Below are 26,994 nucleotides of genomic sequence, written 5' to 3'. Positions count from 1 at the left end.
CTTGGCAACCACCAGTCTATTCTCCAAGTCCATGATTTTCTTTTCTGTGGAAAGTTTCATTTGTGCCTATATTAGATTCCAAATATGTGATATCATACGGTATTTGTCTTTCTCCATCTGACTTACTCCACTCAGTATGAGAGTCTCTAGTTCCATCCATGTTGCTGCAAATGCCATTTTTTTGTTCTTTGTTATAGCTGAGTAGTATTCCATTGTGTATATATACACCACATCTTCTTAATCCATTATTCTATTGATGGACATTTAGGTTGTTTCCAAATCTTGGCTAATGTGAATAATACAGAATTACCATGTAACCCAACAATCCCACTCTTAGGCATATATCCAGACAAAACTTTCCTTGAAAAAGATACATGCACCCATATGTTCACTGCAGTTTTTTTTCCTTGAAAAGTGGCACTAACGCTACACCGTATTGATACTATGGCAGCCAGTGAAAAATTCAGTCCCAAGGAGACTCAGGAATCTGAACCTCTAAGCCAGCAGGAAAGGGGTGGTAGGTGTCTCTCACTGCAGCCCTTGAAAGGAACACTAACATGAATAGAACTGATGGTAACACAATGAGGTGAGGGAACAGCAGTGACAAAGGGAGGAGAAGGGACTGTAAGGAAAAGGCACCCTCCTCTGGTCCCTCTCTGACTATTAGCAGGCAGGTCGGCACTGTCCTTTTGATGACAAATGAAGTAGAGCGTTCATACAATGATGCTGTGTGTGGTTATCTACATTTGGTTTGTAATCTACCAGCCCTGTTTCTTGATAAGTATAGATTGCTATTCAAAAATGTGTGATGTTTTACATCAGTGGATGGATGAAGTTGAAGCTACATACGCCAAGACTAGTACTTTAAATTGACTCATTTGTAGGTAGTAAAAGATTGTGCTGTCCATACAGTCAAGATGATTGCACTTACTTCACTCAAATTATATAGTCCATGAATGGGTATTGACTTCCATTTCTCCTTTTGCAAGATTATATAACTGTTGCACTTTTAATTAGGAGAGCAATGTGCTGATACCAAGAAATTAAATGCAATGAACTTTTTATTATTAGAGATAAAAATTAATCCTCAAATCCTTTGGCCTTTTAATTGTTAACTGTGGAATCAGTCAAATGTGGAGGCTGAAGAAGCACCAAGGGATAATGTAATTGCAACTCTTCAAACAATTGTATCTGTCTGGAGAATGAAGATTGATGATCTGGAAAATAGATCTCATTGTTTCAGTAGTAGAATTATGGGCATTGCCAGTGGCTATTAAGAGAAATTTTCTGGGAAACTTTTTACCAAAAGAAAAAAAAAGATACTTGTTAGATGAAGAAAATTTAATTCAGCCACTTTTCATTAAGCAAGGCCAAAAACTCTAATTCCCAAGTTCATAGTTGACAAGAGGCCCCAGAGCAGTAATTATCCATTTTTCGAGTTTCCTGATAGAAAGCTCTTCAATTAGATATAGACAAGGGGGAAATTATAGTAAAAGGAAGGGTATTTTGTCCTTTCTAAAGAGCAGTAGGAAAATAGAGACTATATAACAGTGTTAAGAGATAATTATATTAAATGAGTTAAGCACTTTGAATTATCGTAAAAGATGTTAAATTACTTTCAGTATTACCATCTCACTTACAGTGCTTAAAATTTTAATTCATAAAATAAACTTGCATTCAGCATTCATTTATGTTTTCTAAATTCTCAGGGACGATCAGTTGCCTTAGGCATCCTTGGACCTCCCTTGGAAAAATCAGTTATCCTGTGATGGACGTGGTAGTGTTTTTTGTTCAAAGCGCCAGTGAATGTTTGAAATGTGATTCAGTCTATTTGTCATGCTATTAGGACAATTGATTAGTTGTCTCACTTGTCGATTCTAATATTATTTGACAAGCATTGTTTATATGGCCATTACTTTTTCCTATCTTCCTCTTTCATATATGAGGTAGAGGTAGGCATAAATGATTGGCTTGGTATGAGGCTATAGGCAGTCATCGATTAATATAAGTAAGAGGAAATGCTTCTCTCTTTGTTCAGCCACAAAATGGTAGCACATGAATATTTTATTTTACCATTTCAAAGTGGAAGAAGCTTAAAAGGTGAGTCAAAGTGACCTCAGACTCTCATTGTGTTTATGACATAGTGTTTCTTGTGATTTTTCTGTTAAGCCGAGAGTGAAGATGTAACTGTTTACCTCAACAGGGTAAATGGAAGCAGCTCTTCAACCATGGTCCACCAACACGCTGAACTCTGAGTATGTATCTATCCAGGACTTATTTGTAGTCTGAGCACAAGATCGATACAGAACAAACAATTGGAATGGTTAGAAATAACCACTGACATTTTGCATGATTTTGATCTGCTAATGGAGAGGCCTGCAAGCAGACAGTGAATGTAAATGGCTTGAAAACCAGATTATATGTGCTCATTCTTGTTACTGTTATTAGAAGGTTGTAAGGTCCCTCCTCAGGAAATGTGAAAAACTATTCTTTCTTAAATCTATAACATTTCTTATTTTAGAGTTAAAAATTAAAAATGCCATATAAGAATGGTACAAAATGATGAAGTTGGGAATGAGGAAAAATTGAAACAGATAAAACACATTATGTCCTTAATATGGTTTGTTCAGGGTGTTCAAGATAAAGTAGCTACATTTTAAAAAATTGAACATTAATGTTCTTTAATGGCAAGTAATAAATATGTGTGTGTGGTTTTTTTGTAAAACATTTCAAAAATATAGAAATGAAAACATAAGAAAATTAGACCAGAAACTGGAGATTATCATGCTAAATGAAGTCAGAAAGAGAAACACCATATAATATAACTTAAGTGTGGAATCTAAAATGTGGCACTAACGAACCTACCTACAAAACAGAGAGACTCACAGACATAGAGAACAGACTTGTGGTTGTCAAGGGGTAGGCGGAGAAGGAGTAGGATGGACTGGGAGTTTGGGTTTCGTAGATGCAAACTATTACATTTAGAAAGGATAAACAATGATGTCATACCATATAGTACAGGGAACAATATCCAGTCTCTGAGGATAGATGATGGAAGATAATATTTTAAAAAGAATGTACATATGTATGTATGACTGAGTCACTTTGCTGTACAGCAGAAATTGGCACAACATTATAAATCAACTATGCTTTAACAACAACAACAACAACAAAAAATTAGCCTGGAGCAACTGTCCCCACCATGCTTTTAGCTCTTCTAAGTAGCCACCATTAGCTGCTAGTGCTTCGCATCTTAATTCTGTGTGTGACAGTGGGAGATACTTTTTAAAAACAAAGTGGGGATACTTTTCTACCTACTATTTGAAAGGTACTTTTGGTCCCACTTAATTATTTGTCATTATTTGCATTATAAGTCATTAAAAGACATTCAAAAAGAGAGAATGAGACAGAAGGCCCCTGAGATTCTGCATACTGGCTGCTTTTCCACCACCCAGTTGCTCTCTACACCTTGAGAGATGACCTTCCTTCCTGATCAAGGACCTTTAGCCTTCAGTATGAGAGCTCTAACCTCAGCTATGAACTTCAGAGACCCAAAGTATTAGTTCGGTCTCATGGAGCGGTGGAATTCGTAATATGAAAAAAAATGGATTATAGGGTTGGGGGACTCTACCAAATGTGGGAGGTATATTTTCCTCTGGGGTTGAGGAGGAATAAAAACTTATTGAAATTATCACAAACCTTAAGGGCTAAGAAGGAGATTGTACAGGCCTGTACCATAATCCATCTAAATTCCAGTAAATAAGTTTGTTCAGACACAGAGTTAAACCACAGTGAGAAAGCAGAAAGGCTTCAGAATGTGGTAAATGAACAAGGCAACCATTGCTTGCATTTGGAATCAGAACACGGGATCAGAAGCAAGGGATAAAAGAGATCAGTTTTAAAAATAAAAGGAAGTTTTCTTTGCGGTTACAACAAGAACTGTAGGAAGCAGAAAGAAACCAGAAGGACAGATAGCTCCAACAAATTGCCTTAGCCTCACACATGGAAATAGAGGGGAAAAAACATCAAATAAAGTGGGACAGACATTCAGAAATTCTGTTCTGAACCTGCTGAAAGGGAGTAGGGTCACAAGAGTAGAGAGAAGGTGGGGAAGTGAAACCTGTAATAAGTAAAGTGAGGTCCTGTTAAGGTAGGAAAAATATGTCAGAACTGTTTCTGCTGTCACTGGAGTATGAAAAGTTCTAGAAGCGGAGTTCCTGTCGTTGCGCAGTGGTTAACGAATCCGACTAGGAACCATGAGTTTGCGAGTTCGATCCCTTCGATCCCTGGCCTTGCTCAGTGGGTTAAGGATCTGGCGTTGCTGTGAGCTGTGGTGTAGGTCACAGACACGGCTCGGATCCCGTGTTGCTGTGACTCTGGCATAGGCCGGCAGCTACAGCTCCAATTGGACCCCTAGCCTGGGAACCTCCATGTGCTGTGCAAGCGGCCTTAGAAAAGGCAAAAAGACAAAAAAAAAAAAAAAACTAGAAGCCTTACCATAATTATTATTCCTTTGTTTGACCTTGTCTTATGTGCATCTGCGTCCTTTGATAGCATCACAAGTGAAAGGCGACTGGTTGAGGTTGGGGTTTGAATATTACTGATTTGCCTGGCCAAATTGTCATTTCACAACAATTCTTCATTTATAATGTTATTTTTAATGGCTCCAAAGAGTCCCATTTTATGAATGTGCCATGGGTAATTTAATATTCTTTTATTATTTGACATTTATGCTACAGTAAATTTTTCACTATTATAAGTTATGCTACAGCAGATATCCTCATAGGTAAATCTTTGTGTGTCGTTATTTGTTTCCTTTGAATAATTGTTGTAAATTGAGTTGCAGAGCCTTGGGGAATGCCTATTTTAAGCTGTTGATACCGCTTGCCAAACTTTCTTCCATAAAGTTTGTAGCATTGTACACTACTAGCAATATTGGAACAACAGCCATTTCCCACATTTGAGATGTGAGACTCCTAACACATCACCAGTTTTATAACCCTCCAGATTATGGGTTTTTTTGTTTGTTTGTTTTAGGGCCACAGTTGCGGCATATGGAAGTTTCCAGTCTAGGGGTCGAAATGGAGCTACAGCTGCTGGCCTACCACTCCACAGCTATAGCAACAGGGAATCTGAGCCACATCTGCAACCTACATGGTAGCTAGCAGCAATGCCGGATCCTTAACCCACTGAGCAGGCCCAGGGATTGAACCCACATCCTCATAGATACTGTTCAGGTTCGGGTTCATTTCCACTGAGCCACATTGGGAACTCCCCCTATTATGTTTTTCTAATATTATAGATAATGTCAGTTAAGTCATATGGAATTTTTTTCTGGGTACCCATTGTGTATGCAACTAAAAATACCTGCTGAGTTGGAGCAATATTCTGTAGTGATCAAAGAATATTTAAACTATCCCGAGTGATCATACTCATTATTTTATTAGCAAAGTATTATAATCTATTTCTGTAACCACAGTCTAAAATATTTATTTGTCTTTAACCCTTCTAGTATTACCAAGCCAGGAAATTTCTTTTCCTTAAGACTAGAAAAATCAAATAAAGAACTTTAGAACATAAAGTCCCTGAACAGCTTGGTAATGAAACTATAGTTTAGTTTTAAAAGAGTATCCAAAACAGAATCCTACCCCCATTTGAAATTCCTGTATTTAAGAAGGCATGACACATATTTAGTGTACATTAATTGATGTGGACAAAAATATAAATAATAGGTAAATGTCCTTCTGTTATTGACCTCAATAAATGCATTTTTATTTATTTATTTATTTATTTATTTATTTACTTACTTACTTACTTATTGTCTTTTTGTCTTTTTTAGGGCCGCTCCTGCAGCATATGGAGGTTCCCAGGCCAGGGGTCTAATCAGAGCTGTAGCCACTGGCTTACACCAGAGCCACAGAAACGCCAGATCTGAGCCGCATCTGTGACCTACACCACAGCTCACAGCAACACCTGATCTTTAACCCACTGAGCAAGGCCAGGGATTGAACCTGCAACCTCATTGTTCCTAGTCAGATTTGTTAACCACTGAGCCATGACGGGAACTCCCATTTACTTTTAAAAACAAAAGAAGTTTGGGAGAAAATCTCAGTGGCAGGTTTGAAGACTTAAAATGAATCTAGCAAGAATCAAATAAAAAAATACTATTATTTGAATCATATATTACTTATTCTAGTTATATATTACTTTAGATGACTACTTGTACAGTAGAAAGAGCAACAATCTAGTGATCAAGAACTAAATTCTTACACTGAACTCTGCCACTTTCTACATGTGTGAACTAGAGGAACAAAATTTAACCACTGCTGACTCACAGTTTATCCATCAATTAAAAAAAAATCTTTCATTGCTTCTTATCTCTGATAGGGTTATCATGATTATTGATTTTCTGTATATGAAAATGTATACACTGCTATATACTTGTAACATTACTTGCGACTTTTAATAATTGTAGCTTTATGTTTTTCTCTCAGGACCTCAGTATTTTCCGTTTTAATATTTAGTACTCTGAAGTGAGAAACAGGATAGGTGAAAGGAAACAAATGAAGAAAACAAATGATATTTCAAATAAAAATATATTGAAGTATAACATAGCTCAGAAGAGTTTATAAAGTGTTTTCCTTAATGAATTAAAACAAAGTTAATACGCTTAAGTAACTACTAACCAGGCCAAGAGATAGAACATTATCAGCACCCCAGAAGGCCTCCTCCTGTGTCCCATCTTTAACCAATTACCACCACTCTCCTTTCCAAAGACAACTACCATTCTGACTTCTAATAATATAGCTTAGTGATGCCTGTTTTTTAATTTTCTAAGTGGAATCATAAAATATGTATTTTTTATATCAGGCCTCTTTTGAGATGTTGTATATGGTTATAGTTATCATCTTCGTTACTGAATAGTTTTCCATATTCCAAATATACCAAAATTTATTTATCTATGAGAAACATTTGAGTTGTTTCCAGTTTGAAACTATTACAAATACTACTCCTATAAAGAAATATATGACTCCATTAAGATATATATATCATATATGATATATATCTCCACATATATGTGTACCTGCGTATGTACATACATACACCCTAGGACTACAATTACTTGATCAAAAGGTATGCATGTGTTCAGCAGTATAAAATTTCTTCAAAAGTTTTTCCAAATTAGAAAATTTGTACTGTGTGAGAGTCCTATCCTCAACAACATTTGGTACTGCTAGACTTTAATTTTAATTTTGGTTTTAATTTGCATTTCCCTGATGATTAGTGATGCTGAATACCTTTTTCTAGTTTCATAAACACTTGAGTATTTTCTTTTGTGAAGTGTGATTTAAGTCTCCTGCCCATTTCTCTCAATTTGTCTTTTTTACGATTTCTAAAATTATTTATTCTGAATATGAGTCCTTTGTCAGATACATGAGTTGCAAATATCTCATATTCTTTGGGTTGGCTTTTTACTTTCTTAACGATGTATTGCAGTAAATAGAAGTCTTTAGCATGCTCCAATTTATTGGTCTTTTCTTTTGTGATTGGGACTTTTTGTTCCTATTTACGTTATCCTTGCCTAGCCTGAGGTCATGAAAACATTCTCCTTTGTTACAGAAGCCTTGTTGTTTTACCTTTCACAGGTAGAGCTACAAAACCAACTAGGATGAGTTTTATGCATGGTATGAGATGGGTTCAAGAATCAGGGTTTTTTCCTTTCTTTTTTTCCAGTGGATTCAGCACCACTTCTTAGGAAGTCAGTCCTTTCTCCTCTGCTCTGATACCATAAGTCCAGTGTTCATATATGTTGGACTTGTAACTGTTTGTTTCATGGATTTGTTTAACCATACTATCTCAATTACTTTATAGGTAATGTTGCTATGCAGCTGAGCACTTTCACCTTGTTCTTCTTCAAGTTTGTCTTGTCTATTCTTTGTTTTTTGTATTTCCATAAAATTTTAGAATAATACTGCCCACTAAAATTTTGAAAAAAGAAAAAAGGCAAGTTCTGGAATTTTTACTGGGATGCATCAAATACATCAGTCAAATTTGTGAGAATTGACATCTTTACAATACTGAGTTTTTCCAATCCAAAATTATGGTGTTTCCATGCTATCTGGACTTTCTTTATCTCATTAAGTTTTTATAAGTTTTCTGTATTGAGGACTTACATATCATTCTTAAGATTTATTCCTAGGTATTTGATGTTTTGTGCTGTTGTAAATAAAGTTATTAAAGTTTTATTTTCCACCTCTTTAATAGACATTGATATTATTGCCTAACTTTATATTTAGCATCCTTGCTAAACTGACTTTGTGTATTTAATTATCTGAAATTCTTGATACTTTTATACATACAGAAATCACATCATCAACCTATAAGTACAGCTTTATTTTCTTTTACACTCTTAAAACCTTTCTTTTTTCCTTATTGCATTAGCTAGAACCTTCAGGAGAGTATTGATTGGAATTATAAAGTACTTTCTTGTCTCATTTCCAATATTAGACATTTTTTGATATTTAATCTTTAATTATAATATTTGCTTAGGAATGCTCCAATCTTTTCTTTTTTCCCACCTTTATTGTATTTGACAAATAAAAGTTTTATGTATTTAAGGTACATGACATGATGGTTTTATATATGTATACATTGTGAAATAATTACCACAATCAAGTTAATTTATTAACACATTCATTATTAACACATTCTTTTTTTGTTGTTGTTGTAATGAGACTATTTCAGATTTACTCTCCTAGAAAATATTAAGTATGCAATACAGAATTACCAATTAGAGTCACCATGCTATACCTTAGATCCCCAGAAGTTATTCATATTACTACTGAAAGTTTATATCCTTTGACCAGTAGCTTCCCATTTTCCCCACTCTCCATCCCTGGTAATCACTATTCTATTCTCTGGTTCTATGAGATTAATTTGTGAGATCATGCAGTACTTGTATTCTCTGTCTGGCTTATTTCACTTAGTATAATACCTACTCCAGGTTAATCCATATTGTCACAAATGGCAGGATTTTCTTTTTTGTTGATGAATGATATTCCATTGTGTATATGTGTGTGTGTGTGTGTGTGTATCACATTTTCTTTATCTATCCATTCATCAGTGGACACTTGTTTCCATGTCTTGGTTTGTGAATAATGCTGATGTAAACATGAGAGTGCAGTGTCTCTTTAAGATAGTGATTTATTGATTTCATTTTCTTTGGCTATATACCCAGAAAAGGGATTGATGAATCATATAAGTCTTATTTTTTATTTTTTGAAAAACCTCTATACTATTTTCCATAATGGTTATACCAATTTACATTCCTACCAACAGTATACAAGGGTTCTCTTTTCTCCACATTCTCACCAACACTTATCTTTTGTCTCCTTGATACTAGCCATTCTAACAGATGTTAAATGATACCTCTTTGTGCTTTTGATTTGCATTTCCCTGATGATTAGTGATGTGGAGCTTCATTTCATGTACCTGGTGTCCATTTGTATTTTCCCTTTGCCCATATTTGAATCAAGTTATTTGTTTCTTCACTATTGCATTATATAAGTTCTTCATGTATTTTGGATATTAACCTCTTATCAGAAATACAGTATGAAAATATTTTTTCCCATTCTGTAAGTTACTTTTTCATTTTGTTGATTGTTTCCTTTGCTGTGTAAGAGCTTTTTAGTTTGATATAATCCCACCTATTTATTTTTACTTTTGTTGCCCATGCTTTTGATGTCATCGAGAAAATCATTGACAAGCCCAACATCAAAGAACTTTTACCCTATGTTTTCTTCTTGGAGTTTTATTATTTCAAGTTTTAGGTTTAAGTCTTTAATTCATTTTGAGTTGATTTTTGTATATGGTGTAAAAGTTCAATTTCATTATTTTGCATGTGTGGACATTTAGTTTTCCCAATACTATTTATTAAAGACATAATTTTTCCCCATTGTGTTTTCCTGGCACCTTTGTCATAGATTGACTGTATAGGTATGGGTTTATTTCTGGAATTCCTCTTCTCTTCATTTGATTTGTGTGTCTGTTTTTATGCTAGTACCATACTGTTTTTATTATAATCTCTTTTCAAGTTAAGGAACTCTCATGATACTTATAGTTTATTAAGTTTTTTTGTCAAAAACAGATGTTTTTTCAAAAGCTTTTTCAACACTTCGTGAGATGGTTGTATGATTTTCCTGCTTCAGTTAAAGTGATAAGAATTGGATTAATTTTAGAATGCTTAACCAACCTTGGATTCCTAGAATAAACACAACTTCATTATCAGAAGTAAATGAAATAAATCTAAAATTATTCCAAAGTAGAAAGCTTATTATTTTTTGTCTTTTTTTTTTTTTTTTTTTTTTTTTTGCATTTTCTAGGGCCACACCCTCGGCATATGGAGGTTTCCAGGCTATGGGTCTAATCAGAGCTGTTGCTGCTGGCCTGTGCCACAGCCACAGCAACAGCAACGTGGGGTACGAGCAGCGTCTGCGACCTAACCACAGCTCAGAGCAACGCCAGATCCTTAACCACTGAGTGAGGTCAGGGATCAAACCCACAACCTCATGGTCCCTAGTCAGATTCGTTAACCACTGAGCCATGACGGAACTCCTAGAAGCTTGTTTTTAAAAAGAAAAGAAAAGAAATGAGAAAGAAGGTGGAGCTACTCCTTATCAGCCAGGGTTAAAATTCACTTTAAAACCATGAGTTTCAAACAAATTAAGACAAAATGGAGAGAAGTCAGGAACCAGGTTTTAGATTGACAAGGCATCCAAAGGCATAAATATGAAACATAACACAAAACTGGCAAAACTCAAAAATTCAAAATCAATTAATAAGCCATGATTAATAAAGATAAATACATAAGGGAATGAAGGACTAATTTTGTTTCAAGCAAGTACAAGAAGACTTCTAATCTGAAAGATTCTGTAAGAAGACTGAATTCTTTAATCTCTGTCAGCACTCACTGATAAGAAACTGTCCTAACTTGACCCTGGCTCACAAATGTACCTTTCAGTTGGTTTCTTACTTTTCTTCAGGCTCAGGGAACAGTTTCAAATGATAATCATTATGAGCTTATAGGTGAATTTTAAGTCTTCTTCAATTTAATTTCTTATAAACCGTTGTTCATATTGTTACTGGTGGTGGTGGTGGTAGTGGTAGTAGCAGTAGGAATAGTAGTGGTCGTAATATTTAAGCAAAGAAGAACAGGAGAATGGCTTGAGGATATTCTTAATCTCTAGGCTAATGGAGAGTTACTGTGTCAGGTTGAACCACTTAACCACCTCTAAAGATTTCCACCCAACTCTACTTTCCAAAGTGCTGTTCAAAAATGCTTAACCAGAGTTGCCATCATGGTTCAGTAGTTAACGAATCCAACTAAGAACCATGAGGTTGTGGGTTCGATCCCTGACCTCGCTCAGTGGGTTAAGGATCTGGTGTTGCCATGAGCTGTGGTGTAGGTCACAGACGTGGCTGGGATCTGGCGTTGCTGTGGCTCTGATGTAGGCTGGCGGCTACAGCTCCGATTAGACCCTGAGCCTGGGAACCTCCATATGCTGCAGGTGCAGCCCTAGAAAAGACAAAAAAAGACAAAACCAAAAAGAAATGCTTAACCATTAAGGCAAAACATCATCATCACTATGTTGCTTTTAATCATTTATTAGACTGCTCTCCTCCCTCCCTCCTTCTCTCTCTCTTTATGATGTTGTATTACTTTAAGATGAACTCAAATTTTTTCAGATTATTTTCCATTATAGATTATAAGATATTGAATATAGTTACCTGTGCTATATAGTAAACCCCTGTGACTTATTTATTTTATGTATAGTAGTTGTACTTATTAATATAATATCACTAATTTATCCCTTTCCTCTTAGGTGACCATAAGTTTGTTTTCTATGTCTTTGAGTCTCTTTCTGTTTTGTGTATGGATTTATTTGTATTATTTTTTAGATCCCACATGAAAGTGATATCATATAATATTTGTCTTTTTCTGCCAGATTTACTTTACTGACTGTAATGTTCTCTAGGTCCATCCATGTTGCTGCAAGTGACAATATTTCATTCATTTTATGACTGAGTAATATTCCATTGAATATATGATGTGTATGCATGTAAATATGTGTGTATGTATGTGTGTGTATATGTGTATATATCTCTATATATCTATGTTATATATACACACACACATACACATCACATATGTGTGTGTATATATGTATGTGTGTGTGTGTATTTGTCTTAAGCCAGTCTCCTGTTAATGGACACTTGGGTTGTCTTGGCTATTGTAAATAGAGCTGCTGTGAACATTGAGTTGCATTTATCTTTTTGAATTAGAATTTTCATCTTTTCCAGATATATGCTCAGGAATGGGATTGTTGGATCATGTAGTACCTCCATTTTTAGTTTTTTTAAAGGAACTTCCATGCTGTTCTCCATATTGGCTGAACCAATTTACATCTCTGCCAGTAGTATAGGAGGGTTCCCTTTTCTCCAGACCCTCCAGCATTTATGTGTAGACCTTTGGATGATACCAGTTCTGACCAATGTGAGGTGATTCTTAACTGGGGTTTTGATTTGTATTCCTGTAATAATTAGCAGTGTTGAGCACCTTTTAATGTGCCTCTTGGCCAGCTGTATGTCTCCTGTGGAGAAATGTCTACTTAGGTCTTCTGCCCATTTTTTGATTGGGTTATTTGTTTTTTTGATACTGAGCTATTTGGCCTGTTTATATATTTTGGAAATTAAGCACTTCTTGGTCACGCTGTTTGCAAAAATTTTCTCCCATTCCATAGGTTATCATGGTTTCCTTTGCTGTGAAAAAACTTTTAAGTTTGATTAGGTTCTATTTGATTATTTTTGCTTTTATATATTTTGCTTTGGAAGACTTATCTAAGAAAATTTTGCTATGACTTATGTCAGAGACTGTTTTGCCTATGTTCTCTTCTAATGTCTTGTACTTAGATCTTTAAGCCATTATCTGGTGTGAGAGAGCATTCTAATTTCATTGATTTTCATGTAGCTGTCCAGCTTTCCCAATACCTCTTGCTAAAAAGACTGTCTTTTTTCCATTATATATTCTTGTCTCCTTTGTCATAGATTAATTGACCATACATATGTGGGTTTATTTCTGGGCTCTCTATTCTGTTCCATTGGCTTATATGTCTGTTTTTTGTGCCAATACCACACTATTTTGATTACTGTAGCTTTGTATTATAGTGGGTGGGTTATGCCTCCAGCTTTGTTCTTTTTGCTAAGGGCTTTTTTGGCAATTCTGGGTCTCCATATAAATTTTAGGATTATTTGTTCTAGTTCTGTGCAAAAAATGTCATGGGTGATTTGATAGAGATCACATTAAATCTACAGATTGCTTTGGGTAGTATGGCCATGTAACAATATTAATTCTTCCAATCCAAGGGTGTGGAGTATCTTTTCATTTCTTTGAATCATCTTCAATTTTTCTTTACCAGTGTTTTATAGTTTTCAGGGTATAGCTGTTTATACTATTCTTTTTTTTTTATTTCTTTGGTGTCAGTTGTTATTTATCCTCTTTCATTTTTCATTTTGCTTTTTGGCTCCTCTTTCTTCTTGGTGGGTCTTGGCTATAGGTTTGTCAATTTTGTTTTATCTTTTTAAAAAAAAAAGTTCTTGGTTTTATTGATCTTTTCTATTTTTATCTCTATTTTAATTATTTCCTCTCTGTTTTTATCATTTACTTCATTCTGCTGATATTAGGTTTTGTTCATTTTTATTCTAATTCTCTTAGGTGGCATATTAGGTTATTTAATATTTTTCTTGTTTCTTATGGAAGGCTGGTATGGCTGTGAACTTCCCTCTTAGAACTGCTTTTGCTGCATCCCATAGATTTTAAAAGGTTGTATTTGTTTCATTTTCATTTGTCTCAAGATGTTTTCTAATTTATTCTTCTTTTTCTTTTTACAGCCACACTGGCAGCATATGGAAATCCCTGGGGTAGGGGTAGAATTGGATCTGCAGCTGCCAGCCTATTCCACAGCTTGCAGCAATGCCAAATCCTCACCTTCTGGGCCAGGCCAGGGATCCAACCTGCATCCTCACAGAGACAACAATGGGTCCTTAACTCTCTGAGCCACAATGGGAACTCCTCTGATTTCTTCTTGATTTCATAGTTGACCCATTGTTTTTTTAGCAGCATGTTGTTTAGTCTCCTTGTGTTTATTCTTCACCCATTTTATTTGCTGTGGTTGATTCCTAGTTTCATACTGTTGTAGTCAGAAAAAATATCCTCACTTCCTTTCTCCTTTTATGTCTCTCCCTCCTTCCCTCTGTTCTTCTGTTCTTTCCTTTTCTTCCCCCTTCTATATATTTAACTGCTAGCAGATAGATATGTGAGCATCTACTGACTCTTTCAAAGTATTAGGAATACAAAGAGATAGAAACCACAATTTCTAACCTTAAAGAATTTATCATCTACTTGTGGGAATATAGGGTAAATTCAAATTAATAAATTTTTATGCACAATATTATTAAAGTTCAAGATCATGTAGAAGTATGTAGACCAAAAATCTTAGTTTAATATAAGGAGAAATTTCTTGAGAATGGGCAGTTGGAAGAGTTCCTTAAAAACACACACCCTAAACTGCATTAAACCATGAAGATAGAGAGTACAGCTGGCCAGAAAAGTGAGGTTTTGAATGCATTGTATTAGTTTGAATTGAAGTCATCTTTAGTGATGGAAAGACAGAATAGCAGTGGTTTCTCAAAAATGGAAATGTATTTCTTATCCACTTAAACATAGCTTGTAGAACATCCATGCCTGGTGTAGTATTCCATGGTGTAAGGTAACCAGGAGCCACCTTTCTTTTACTCTGACATCCTCAGAACACAGCTTTCACCTGCATGTCCTGGGTGGCTTCTTAGGCATCAGTCATTACACCTATATCCCAAGCAGCAGAAAGAGATATAGTGACTTCCTCTCCCCTTAAAGGAATACTTGGAAATCTCACTTGGCCTGAATTTTGTCACATGGCCATATCTAGCTGCAAGAGAATCTGGGAAATGTAAACTTTTTTCCAGGTAGCCATATACTTAGCTAAGATCTGTTCATAGTCACCAGCATGAAGAGTATAGCACAAGTGTGAGGAGAAAGAGTGACTCAGAGACTTTTTGTATCTCACATATCTAACACAGGGAAAGAACCTGACCACAAGTGAAGGGGAATAAATGTATTTCTGTTAAAAGAAAAATTTAATATTATCTATTTCACTTTAACTGTAAAGATGCTGATTTCTCTTTTTCCTTCTTGAGTCACAGAAAAGGGGCCATTCTGAACTCTTTCTTGGTTTATTCTTATTGTGGTATGCATTTCCTTGGATGATTATAGATGCAGTAATTAGAACTACTTTACTAAAAGTAGTATATCTTTTACTAAAATTTCAGAAAATTATGCAATTTTTTAAAATCTCAAACTGCCTTTTAGAGGTCCTATGAAATGGAGTGGAAAAAAAATGTCTTTGAGTTAGTCCATCTGCTTTTTGTTTGAATAGAAGAGAGATAAAACAGATAAACTAAGATATCAAGGCACAACCTTAATTGTTCCCCATTTTTAGTAATAGGCTTACTTTAGCCTTTTCCCAGTTCAGCTTTTATCCAAATCACATGTATAAATTAGATAGAACAGTAGATCTTCTATTCTAATAAAAATGTTTACTTGCTTTTCTAATTTACCATTGTGACCCTGGAACTCAAAAACAGCATTTTACCATCATAGTAACTGGTTAAAAAAAAAAAGGCTTATAAAACTTCTCACAAAACTTTGGAAGTGAAGATATATTCCTTTTGAATGCCTGCATCATGATATTTGTGTACCAGTTATTTTGTCTAAAATCATTCCTTTAACTACATTTCCTGTTTTTTGGGAAGAACTTTGCAAAGGATGTGTTTTTAATAGGCTGTAATCACACAGGCAACAGGGATCTCTAAGTAGCTATTAACAGTATAGACAGAAACTTGGAGTGTGATGGTTTTAGACTTCCTGAGCTTCTTGATGCTATTTTAATGCACTAAGAGTATAAACTAAATTTAGATCCTGCTGACTGTTACCGGAGTGAAGTGCATGCCTCTTTTGCAGACAATGCTAGATTTAGTCACTGTGTATTTCTGACAAGCTGGGAATGGAGTTTACAGCTCTCATCCCTTCTAAACATTTTATTAACTCTATGTATGTATTTAATGACTGCTTTGATTTACACCTGTTTATTTAAAGTTTATTGTCCCTAAAGCAGTTACTGACACTGTGGTTTTGCTTGTAGTCATTTCATTTCATTTTAATAAATCTGGGGGTGAACTTAATGTTAGTAACTTACATGAAGTCCATGTTGCTCCTTAAGGATTGCTCTAGTCCATAGTTTCTCTTCCTGGGCACTATTGGCATTTTGGATTAGACAATTTTTTGTTATGAGTGGCTATCCTGCCCGTCCTAGGATGTTTAGCAGCATCCCTGTCCTGTACACATTACAGGCTGATAGTACTTCCCTCTACCAGAGTTGTGACAACTGCCAATGTCTTCAGCCATTGCAAAATATCCACTATGGAGCAAAATCACACTCAGTTGAGGACCACTTTCTGTCTACTGCTCTTTATCTCCTTCATTGCTGGTGCCGTCCAGGCGACTCTTCTCCCAGAAAACCTCTCAATGGCTTTCTGCTGGTTTGCCTGCATGTTCTCCAGCTGCTCTCTAGTTTATTCTCCTTATTGTAGACAGAGTGGTCTTTTCAAAACCCAAATCTCGTCATGTAACTCCTTTTTAAACACCATCACTTCTTCCTAATGACTTAGAACAAAGGCAGAATTCTTAAAAAATAGCCTATAGTGCTTATCCTAATTGGATCTAGAGTACCTCTTGGCTTCATCTCAACCCAGTTTCTTGTGCCAGCTCAGGCCCTTCTGCCCACCCTTCCGCCCCCTGTCCTCACCTTGCTCTACCCATGTTTGCCAACCTGGTCCAGGTCCATGCACACTCACCCTTCAGTTCTGGCTCCAGTCTAACCTCAAGCTGCCAGGGTGCTCCTTTTTTTTTTTTTTTTTTTTTAGGCCCACACCTGTGGAATGTGGAAGTTTCCAGGCTAGGGTTCAAATTGGAGCTGCAGCTGCCAGCCTGGGCCACAGCCACATCAACACAGGATCTGATCTGCGTCTGTGACCTACACCAGAGCTGAGAGCAATGCTGGATCATTAACCTACTGAGCAGAGCCGGGTCGAAACTGCATCCTCATAGATAATAGTTGGGTTTTCAATCCACTGAACCACAAAGGGGAACTACCTGCCAGGATATTCTTCTCTGATGATTTAGGACCTAGTCAGATTGACTTGCTATGGATAATTCTAGGTCAGCTGCACTAAAGATGATCATCTAAAGGCCAATCTACCAAAAAAAAAAAAAAAAAAAGAATACTAAACTTAGTCACCAAACATACAGATTTCACCATCTCTTGTTTTTCTTTTTACTATTTTTAGTTTCCTACTGTGAGTTTGCATAGCTGGGTTTAGAGAGCAATGAAAGGTGTAAAGAATCATTACTTGAGGATTCTGGGGTCTTTAGCCTTCTCCCTACCCATGAACCTTGATCTCAGTTCGGGTTTCTCCTCCCTGGAACTAGCAGCCCAGCCCACCCAATGCACTAGCCTGTGTCTCCATCTTTACTCTACTAGGCAGTTGGAGTCAGAATGGAATTAAGCAGTCTTGTAAAAAATTATAACACATTGAGAAGCATAAAATCTTCAAAATCTATGAAAATATCCCATGTAGTCTATATTGTTTCAAAGTTTGTTAGTAAAGAGGAAAAGTTATTTAAAATATTTGTAAAATCAGCAGTTTGTCACTTAGGGTTATAATGAAAGGATCCTAAAAATTCTAAAATATTGGCAAAATTCAATAGATATAGTATCAGGTGAAGATTTCCTATAGGAAATTTGGGTTATATTTATAAGAGGAATATATCTATATTACTTAGTTTATCAAATTAAATTTTACCCTTCTCCAAGAAAAATGTGTGATTGAATGGATGCCTTTTCAGTGATGTGGTCAGTCAGCTTGCAAGAGGTGATTATTAAATTTTCAGGAATTTTACAAGCCAGTTATTAAATATAGTGTTGCTAAAAATTAAATTATAGAAATGTACACTAAATGAATTATAGTTAAAACAAAGGTAGTAAGTATTCAAAATCTACTACTCTCTATTTTACTATTTGTTCTTGAGAGTTTTTATGTCTATTGTGTGTATATGAAGGAAATACTCTATAATGATGTGCTACTAAATAATTCTTCCCAACTCTACATTTAAAAATGCCCATCACATTGAAATTGGCAACAAGTGGGAGTACTTACACCATGATTTGGTAAACCCTACAAATCAGAGCTTTTTTTTTTCCCAGAGAGCTGGTTGTTTAACATTTACCACCCCACCCCCCACCCCCCGCTTATCCTTTCTTTAAAACATTTGGTGTTATATTGATTCTCAGGAGGGCTCTTGTATTATATAGAGATTTTAAGTTATATAGCAGAGACCTTTTGTGTTTATATTACTGCTGCAGTACTTAATAAAGGGTGTTTGAAAATGTTCTTTAGTTTCTCATTAACACATTTTATTATTTCAGATTTTTTTTTTTTTTCTTTTTGCCATTTCTTGGGCCGCTCCCGAGGCATATGGAGGTTCCCAGGCTAAGGGTCTAATTGGAGCTGTAGCTGCCAGCCTACGCCAGAGCCACAGCAACGCGGGATCCGAGCCACATCTGCGACCTACACTACAGCTCACGGCAACGCCGGATCCTTAACCCACTGAGCAAGGGCAGGGATCAAACCCACAACCTCATGGTTCCTAGTCGGATTCATTAACCACTGCACCACAACGGGAACTCCAATTATTTCAGAAATTTAAGACTCCATCTTAGTTTTAATTTCCACCAAAAGAAACACCATCCTTGTGTTTGATTATCTCTGGTGAATTAATGATTTATGGTTTAAGAAATTCAAATTGATCACTCCAGGGTAAAACTTTATTTTCTCCCTCAATTTGCTAAAGGTAGGTGCCACCATAATGTACAGGAAAAGATCCTTGGATTCAGCTGTTTTCTCAACTGCTAAATAGCCAGGTGGCATCTCTGCATTGGAATCATCTAGGCACTTTAAAAAATACACTGATGACAGACCCCACTCGGACCTACAATACCAGAATCTCTTGAAGTGGAGCCTCAGTGGTGGTGGGCTTTGAGATGCTCTTGGGATGGGCATAATGTACACCTGATTTGAACACTGGTCAAGGTATTTACAGAGAGGGCAAACAGCCTGTGATTCAGGGTTTCAGCTGCAGGGCCGGAAAGATTCCGATTCTCTCACTCTTTAACTTCCTAATTGTAGGTAAGTTATTGCCTCCATGCCTTAGTTTCATCATACATAAAATTAGAATAATATTACATTAGTAAATGAAGATAAACATTTAGAGAAGGGTCTGGCATAGAAATGTTTGTTGCTGGTATTAGTACTAATAAGGTCACTCTCTTAGTAGTTCTGTATATCATCTCCATGCTTGGTAACATATGGTAACATATGGTCCAGTCAGAGCTGTAGCAGACAGCCTATGCCAGAGCCACAGTAACGTGGGATCTGAGCCGTGTCTGTGACCTTCACCACAGCTCACAGCAATGCCGGATCCTTAACCCACTGAGCCAGGGATCAAACCCACATCCTCATGGATGCTAGTTGGGTTCATTAACCGCTGGGCCACAACAGGAACTCCTCAAAACATTTGTTAAATCTTTTATTAAAACTGCATTTTAAAGCAAGTAGAGTTAGCCCTTGGACAAAGCAGAATACTTTATCTTTTTCTCATAAATATTAGAGTTTATATATATGAATTATCTTGGAAAAGTGTATTACTGATAAAAAGATTTTTATACCAATTTAAGAGTACAGATCAGATGTGGGGAAGCTGGATCCATGTGCCTCTAAAAGTATATTTCAGACATCTTGACTTTAGCGATCACCCTTAATGGAATGTTTTTTAATGTTTTTCAGTCTTGTTTTCAAACACTGTAAGCAGCTCTTGAAAGAAGCAAAACACACAGGTGATTTTATTTATTTATTTATATTTTATGTTCATGGAGAGCAAACCTTAAAATCCCTTTGGTTTACATCTCCCCAAATTAGGTTTACCTAAGCATTTTTGTTTGTAGAAGTCATCTCACATCAAACTTGTCTAACTTGTCCAAAGTTTTATGATCTTGACCATCTGCAAATAGATACTTCTGGCTCACTAGAATAAGCATATTCCTCCCAGCTGGTGATCACTCACGTGGAATTATCAGTCACAGAGACTTTGCTGCCTGCCCTAGGCAAACTCCACCTGAGAGGACAAGCTGGCTTTGTATAAAAATAAGCAAGGTAGAGTGGGTGCCTATGAGGCAGGTAGAGTTTTGTTTCATTTTGATGAAAAGGAAAAAAAAAGTTATAGCATTTCTAACTTAACTCTGTTGAAAATCTTGCCACATCTGAGGATCTAGCTTAAGAAAATCTACATGGTATTATTTGAACATCTGCTATCTAATGTTGGAGGGGAGGAGTTGCTCTCTCTGGTACATCACTGATGACATCATAGTTCTTTTGATGTATCCAGCTGTACAGAGATCTGTTGTGTCTGAACCATGTTAATCATATGTCTCTACATTGTCATGGAAATCTTCTGATGACACTGATAGAGAATTAATAGTTTAATGAGGGCCAGGCTGTTTAAAGGCTTCTGGGGAACCATATATTCCTAGCATATAAATCATTTCCTTTGTATAATTTGAACACTTGGGTTAAAATGGCAATGCTGTCATAGTGGTTAAAAGAAATCATGTATGTAAGCCTATCTGTGGGCTGAATCTAGCCATCACATCTTTGCATCTATATGGATGCAGATACTACAGATGAAGAGATTGGGTCACTGAAGAGTTGTGGGGCTTGATGGCTGAAGCTCCCTATAAATATTGTATTACCATGGGCCTCATCCCCTTTCATCTTGTTTATTTCCCACGCTTACCATATACGTTTGCACTCTAACAATGATAGCAGTGATCAAGGCGAACCTCCTGCATGTGTGTAGTCCCCACCTGTCCTTTCTCCTGTTAAATCAGAGTATCATCAATTAGGGCCCAACGGAAACTTAAGAATTTAACTGGTTCTCAACATTTACCTGCTATAAGTTTTTTTGGTTTTTGTTTTAAGTGAGATTACCTAAATTGGCTTGTTCTGCCACCCTATTTTTCTAAATTATATAAATTTTCTTTTAAATAGCCAAATCCTTCCAACTGCAAGTTTTAAGATGAATTTTTTTTCAGCACAAAAAGGTAACAATACAGAAAAGAGTAAATTAAATAAAATTTTCTATAAACGTGCAGTGTTTAACATATTTTAGAGTATTTTTTCCTAGACATGTATCTGTAGATATGCACACATTCACATACATATAGAATATGCTTTTTCATACATGAGCTCTCTTTTATATCTAGTTCTACATAGTTTCTCCCATTTGTTATGTAAGGGACATTTTCTGATGTCACTGAATATATTTTGTAATGTTTCATACTCTCAACACACCCATTTCTCTGCTATTGAGCATTTAGGATATTTCCTTAGGCTTGTGATTATATATAATGTAATGAACATCCCCACTAATACAACAGTTTTAATCATGTGTTCTTATTCTTTATTTCTCTTTTCTGAGTGCATTCTGGATTCTCAAGCTCAGAACTCATATAACTCCCTGAATGTTCACTCTATTCAAATAAATGGCAGCCAGTTAATAGTAATGATCTTTTATCTAGAGAGAGCTGTACTTCTACAAAATTGAAAAGCCAAATAGGCTACAATTTTTCCTCAGTTAAGCATAATCTCACCAGAAATAATAATAGTTAATGTCTTTAGGTGATCTTAAGTAAAAACTAAGTACTGAATATTAAAAATGAATGCTGCTACAGAATTTTACATGTATTTTAGATACAAAATATAAGAATTAATTAATATAAAAATCTTGAATTAATATATATAAGATGTACACTAGAACTTAATGTTTAGCATGATAGAAAATTCTGAAATAATAATGGTGTAGTTCAAAGTGAGATGATTGCTCTCAGATACTTTCGTTTTCCCCTAAAAGGAAAAATAAAAATCTCTTCTGAAGAAAAAAAAAAATCAAAGAGAAACTAAAGGACCACTTACTTTTTTGAAACAGATTTACTTTAAAACAATTTATATTTCAACTTTAAAAATCCTCTGGAAATCAGATAAAGCTATTTCCACCTGCTGTCTGGATTCACTGGTCTTTTAGGGAGGGAGCTTGGAAGGAGTACAGAATTGGAAGACTTATGACCTTGGGCAGTTTGCTTATTCTCTCTCAGTCTTAGTGTCTTCATCTGTGCAATGGTCGTTAGAAGAATTGAATGGAAGGCACCTAAAAGAGCATAACTGTCTCTAGGTAATGCTAGTTCCTTTTGTTCCCACTCTCAAACGATAATAACAGATTATTTCAAGAGATGGACTTTTAAAACACTTTTTCTCCTTGAAAGAAAGTCATTGACTAAAACTGAGCTAGTTGGGGAATGATTGCCATTTTTCCATAAAATTATAAACTTGTAGGCAATTTGAGAGATGATTAATAATATGCCAACAGAAAGAAAAGTTAAAACTCCAAAGTTAAGCAATTCTGATGTCCCCAGGGGTGCACTAATTTCTTTATGTATATGGATTTGGTCAAAAATAATTAAAACAATGACTTACATTTGTATAACAGTTTATGATTTCATATTGTCATATTTAGTTGGTTTGATCTTCACACTGCCAGTATCACAGAGGCTCAATGGGAGATGAGTGATTGGCCCAAGGCCAAACTAAATTAATTAATACTAAAGACAGAATAAAAGGTAACATGTTATTTCTCTCTCTCAGTCCTATTAACCATCAAGTAAGGAGAAAAGAGTAAAATCAAAACTTAAAATAATATATTATCTAAAAGTTAATGGAAGGGAAAATTTCTTAGCAAAAACTGTTCTCCTAAATGTTTTTTTGTATTAAATAACAATTAAAAATAAATGAGGCATGCATGCATCTTAAAAACTAGAAAAAATATAATTAATCAAAAGAAGTAAGGAAATAAACATTAATAAAGATAAAAGATAATATCTTGGAGTGGAGTAGAAAACACAAGAGAGGGTAAAGCAAGTACAAAAAAAAAAAAAAAAAAAAAAAAAAAAAAAACCAACAGCTACTTAAAATCTACCTAAATAGACAAATGCATGACCAACCTGATTAAGGAGACATTAAAGAAAGAACAAATAGAAAACATCTGAGTTCTAACTAGTTTTCCAAAAACAGCTATTCTTACTGCTGTTTGAACTTCGTAGAGAGAATGTGAACAGTGGTCAGCTCTCCAATTCCTTTTTGAAGTCAGTATACACTTAATATCCAGGACCTGATAACAATGCCTTTGTTAGTTTGCTAGATCTCCCTAACAAAGCACTAAAACCTGGGCGGCTTAAACAACAAAACTTAGCATCTTACAGTCCTGGAGGCTAGAATTCTGAATTCAAGGTGTTGGAAGGATAGGTTCCTTCTGAGAGCTCTGAGGAAATGATCTGTTTCAGGTGTCTCTCCATGGCTTGGAGAAGTCTTTTCCCTTTGTCCCTACACATTGTTTTCCTTCCGTACCTATCCACATCCAAATTTCTCATTTTTACAAAGACACCAGTCATATTGGATGAGGGTCCACCCTAATGACTTCATTTTAACCTGCTTACCTATCTTTTAATAGGTCCCATTCTGAGATACTGGGTATTAGTATAAAAATGTGACTGGGGGAGAGGGAGGAGACTCAAATTAAACCATCACAGATGCCCTTTTTCTTGGCTTAATCAGTGATTTGCTTTTTCTATGGTTTTTCCCAGTGAAACTTTGAAAGAGGCCACATCCTTTTATGCAAGCTTGTAAAAGTGACATAGTTTTACACTTGGGATGGACCATAAAAATCTACTATATTTACTTTTATTACTGAGGAAACTCAGTGATATTGGGTGACTTTTCACTGGTGAATTATATCTTGCTTTTTAGCATATCATTTTCTTTTTAATTTTATAAATGTTTTTTATTTTATTTTTATCTATTGCATTTATTTATTGTATTATATTATAGATTTTGTATTTTTTTAGCTTTTGTTTTTTTATTTCCCCATTTTTTTTTCCTACTGTATAGCATGGTGACCCAGTTATACATACATGTATACATTCTTTTCCTCACATTATCATGCTCCATCATAAGTGACTATACAATTCCCAGTGCTAATCCATTCCAAAGGCAATAGTCTGCATCTATTAACCCTACGGTCCCAATCCATCCAAGTCCCTGCCCCTATCCCTTGACAACCACAAGTCGCTTATCATTTCTTTCAAATCTTTCACACTACTGGAGGGCTATGTAGAGACTCCAGTCAGTACTGGGTTGGAGTCTCTGACTTGGAGATGTTGTTCTCCAATGTATTTGTTCTTCCTAGAATTCATGCCTTCCTATCAAGCATTACTTTCTTTGGGTCTGGTCACATTTGCTTCTGGCTTTTTTTCTTCTGCCTTCACAAAGGGCCATTGGAATATTTATGCAGTCTGGTGTTCTGGTTTTTAAAAGTTCCTTTGGGAGTTCCTGCTTTGGCACAATGGGTTAAGAATCTGATTACAGTGACTCAGATTGCTAAGGAGGTGCAGGTTTGATACCTGTCTGGGTGCGGTGGGTTAAAGGATCCTGCATTGCCACAGCTGTAGTTAGGTTGCAGCTCTGGCTCAGATCCAGTCCCTGCCAAGAGCTTCCATGTGCCATGGATGCAGCCATTAAAAAAAAAAAAAAAAAAAAAAAAAAAGAAAGAAGGAAAAAGTCCTTCTGTGGATATAAACTCTCACAAAGGGGTCCATATGTAGCTTTACTGATTTAGGCAATACCTGAGGTATATTGTAATTGATTTGGCATCAAAGGTAACTTTTTTTCAGAAATATAATATTACCGCTGACGTTTAGGAATTCTCCAGTGGTGCTATTCTTATTAAATTGCTGTTTACTTGGAGATAAAATAGTCACTTGTTCTCAAACCAAAGAATTGATTCAGTAGGTCTCTGGTAGTGCCAGATATATATATATATTTAGCAGGCATCCTGGTGATTCTTTAGGTTGTTTCCAGACCACTCTTTGAACAACAACAACAAAAACCTGCTTTAAATCAACTCGTTGATCATTAATTTTTAAATAGTTGCTACTAGGAGTGATTATTTTATTTCCTACTAATATCATGTTTTATCCAACCTAAGGTTTTCTTAATTTTGAGTAATATCATTGCTTTATCACTAAGAAAGAAAAAAATACTGTTAATAAGTTATGACAGAGCCTTAAATAAGAGAGTCCCTCTGGACCTATGAATTATTCACACCAGCAACTTATCACTTTGAGATTTCTATTCAGAGGGATTTGACAAATTCTTCTACCTTCAGTTGCATTACTGGGCCTGTGATAGACAAAACTTTTACATGTATCACAGTTCTTCCACTTGTGATTTCCTTTCTTATATCTTCTAATTGGAATAAAATGTTGCTTTCCAAGAAAGCCTGAAATTGCTGTCATTTCTCCAATAATTAGCATCTGCCTCACTAATAACAAACACATACCCCACACATGTTTATATTTCATCTTTTTATGCAATGAATTATTTTTAAAACTAAATCATAGTGTTTTTCTTAAAGCATAGGTTTCAAAAAATCAATTTTAAATGGAAGCCTTAACACATATCACTCAAAAATGGTTTTCACTCAATTGAAGAGACAATATGAACAGTTATGACCAAGTCCATGCACACAGTGACTTTGACCACTGCAGTCATGAGTGTTGCCTTGTACATAGTTATTATAAGGTGTGATTAACTGTAGACACATCCTGATTCAGAGCTGTGAAAATGTAGGTCAGAAAACCTTAGAATCTGTGTAATATGGTAGTAAACCATTTATAGTGGAAGTGTCCTCACACTAGAGGCTAGGATAAAATAATGGGCTACAGCAATGGTTCTCAAAGTGTAGTCCCAGGACTAGCAGCATCAGTACTGCCTGGGAATTTGTTACAATGTAAATTCTCAGGCCCCACCCTAGACCGACTGAATCAGAAATTTGAGGGATGGGGCCCAGCAGTCTGTTTTAACAAGGCCTCCAGGGGATTCTGATGTCACTCAAGTGTGACAACCACTGGGTTAAAGTGAATGGGGAGTCAAGGCAGGGGAGAGGTCTCCTTCCACATGTAGAGAGAAATGTTTTTTGATATAAGCATGCACCTACGCCTCTCTACTTACTGAAACTTGGTTTATCCAGTATGAGAATTTATACATGTAGTCCTTCAGATCACTACATTCACATATATATATATATTTGATATATAAAAGGCCTGCATTTTACAATAGGCAACCCCCCCACCCCAGACCTAAGTATGTTTTATCATTACCATCCTTAGCCACCTCTCTCCCTTTGTTTTCTTTGCACCAAACTATCCCATCTTCTTAATCTTTCCCCTTGTTTGCTTTATTATCTAGATTCATTGTTCTTTTACATATTTCTCTGACTCTCTCTCTCTCACTTTTCCTATTTTTTAAACTTTTTCAACTTTAACTTTAGCCAAAATAAAAGTAGATAATCATGTGAAAGTCAAACCCCAAATTATCTCTGATGGGGAAATAGAGACATAAATGAATACCTGTCGAACTTCACTGCTCAAGTATTTAGACTCCAGGAAGGTATAGTTTAACTGCTGTCCTCTGACATTATAATATGTAAAAGATAATATCTGTTTTGCAGGATACTTTAAAAACAGTTGCTAAAATAGGTGATATTTGGATGTGTCGTTTTATTTTCTATTTTAAAAAACATAGTCTCAGAAAATCACATTCAGCATATTGAATTTAGTT

The 26,994-nt window shown here is 35.6% G+C and overlaps 1 protein-coding gene across 7 annotated transcripts in view; it reads left to right on the top strand.

Annotated features, from left to right (window-relative positions):
* The window catches only part of ZNF385B (zinc finger protein 385B), a 427,166-nt gene that overhangs the window by 184,763 nt on the left and 215,409 nt on the right, over nucleotides 1–26,994 (top strand). The window contains exon 4 of one of the 7 annotated variants that reach the window (XM_021075640.1): nucleotides 2,204–2,255. The exons of the other annotated variants lie outside the window; for them this stretch is intronic. The gene's annotated coding sequence lies outside the window, so the exon portion shown is untranslated. The remainder of the gene's footprint in view (nucleotides 1–2,203; nucleotides 2,256–26,994) is intronic. 7 annotated transcript variants of the gene reach the window in all.

Source organism: Sus scrofa, chromosome 15, assembly GCF_000003025.6.
Source record: "Sus scrofa isolate TJ Tabasco breed Duroc chromosome 15, Sscrofa11.1, whole genome shotgun sequence".
In the NCBI taxonomy this organism is placed as follows: domain Eukaryota; kingdom Metazoa; phylum Chordata; class Mammalia; order Artiodactyla; family Suidae; genus Sus; species Sus scrofa.
Note: the sequence above shows the minus strand (reverse complement) of the source record. Positions and strands in the feature narration are given on the sequence as shown.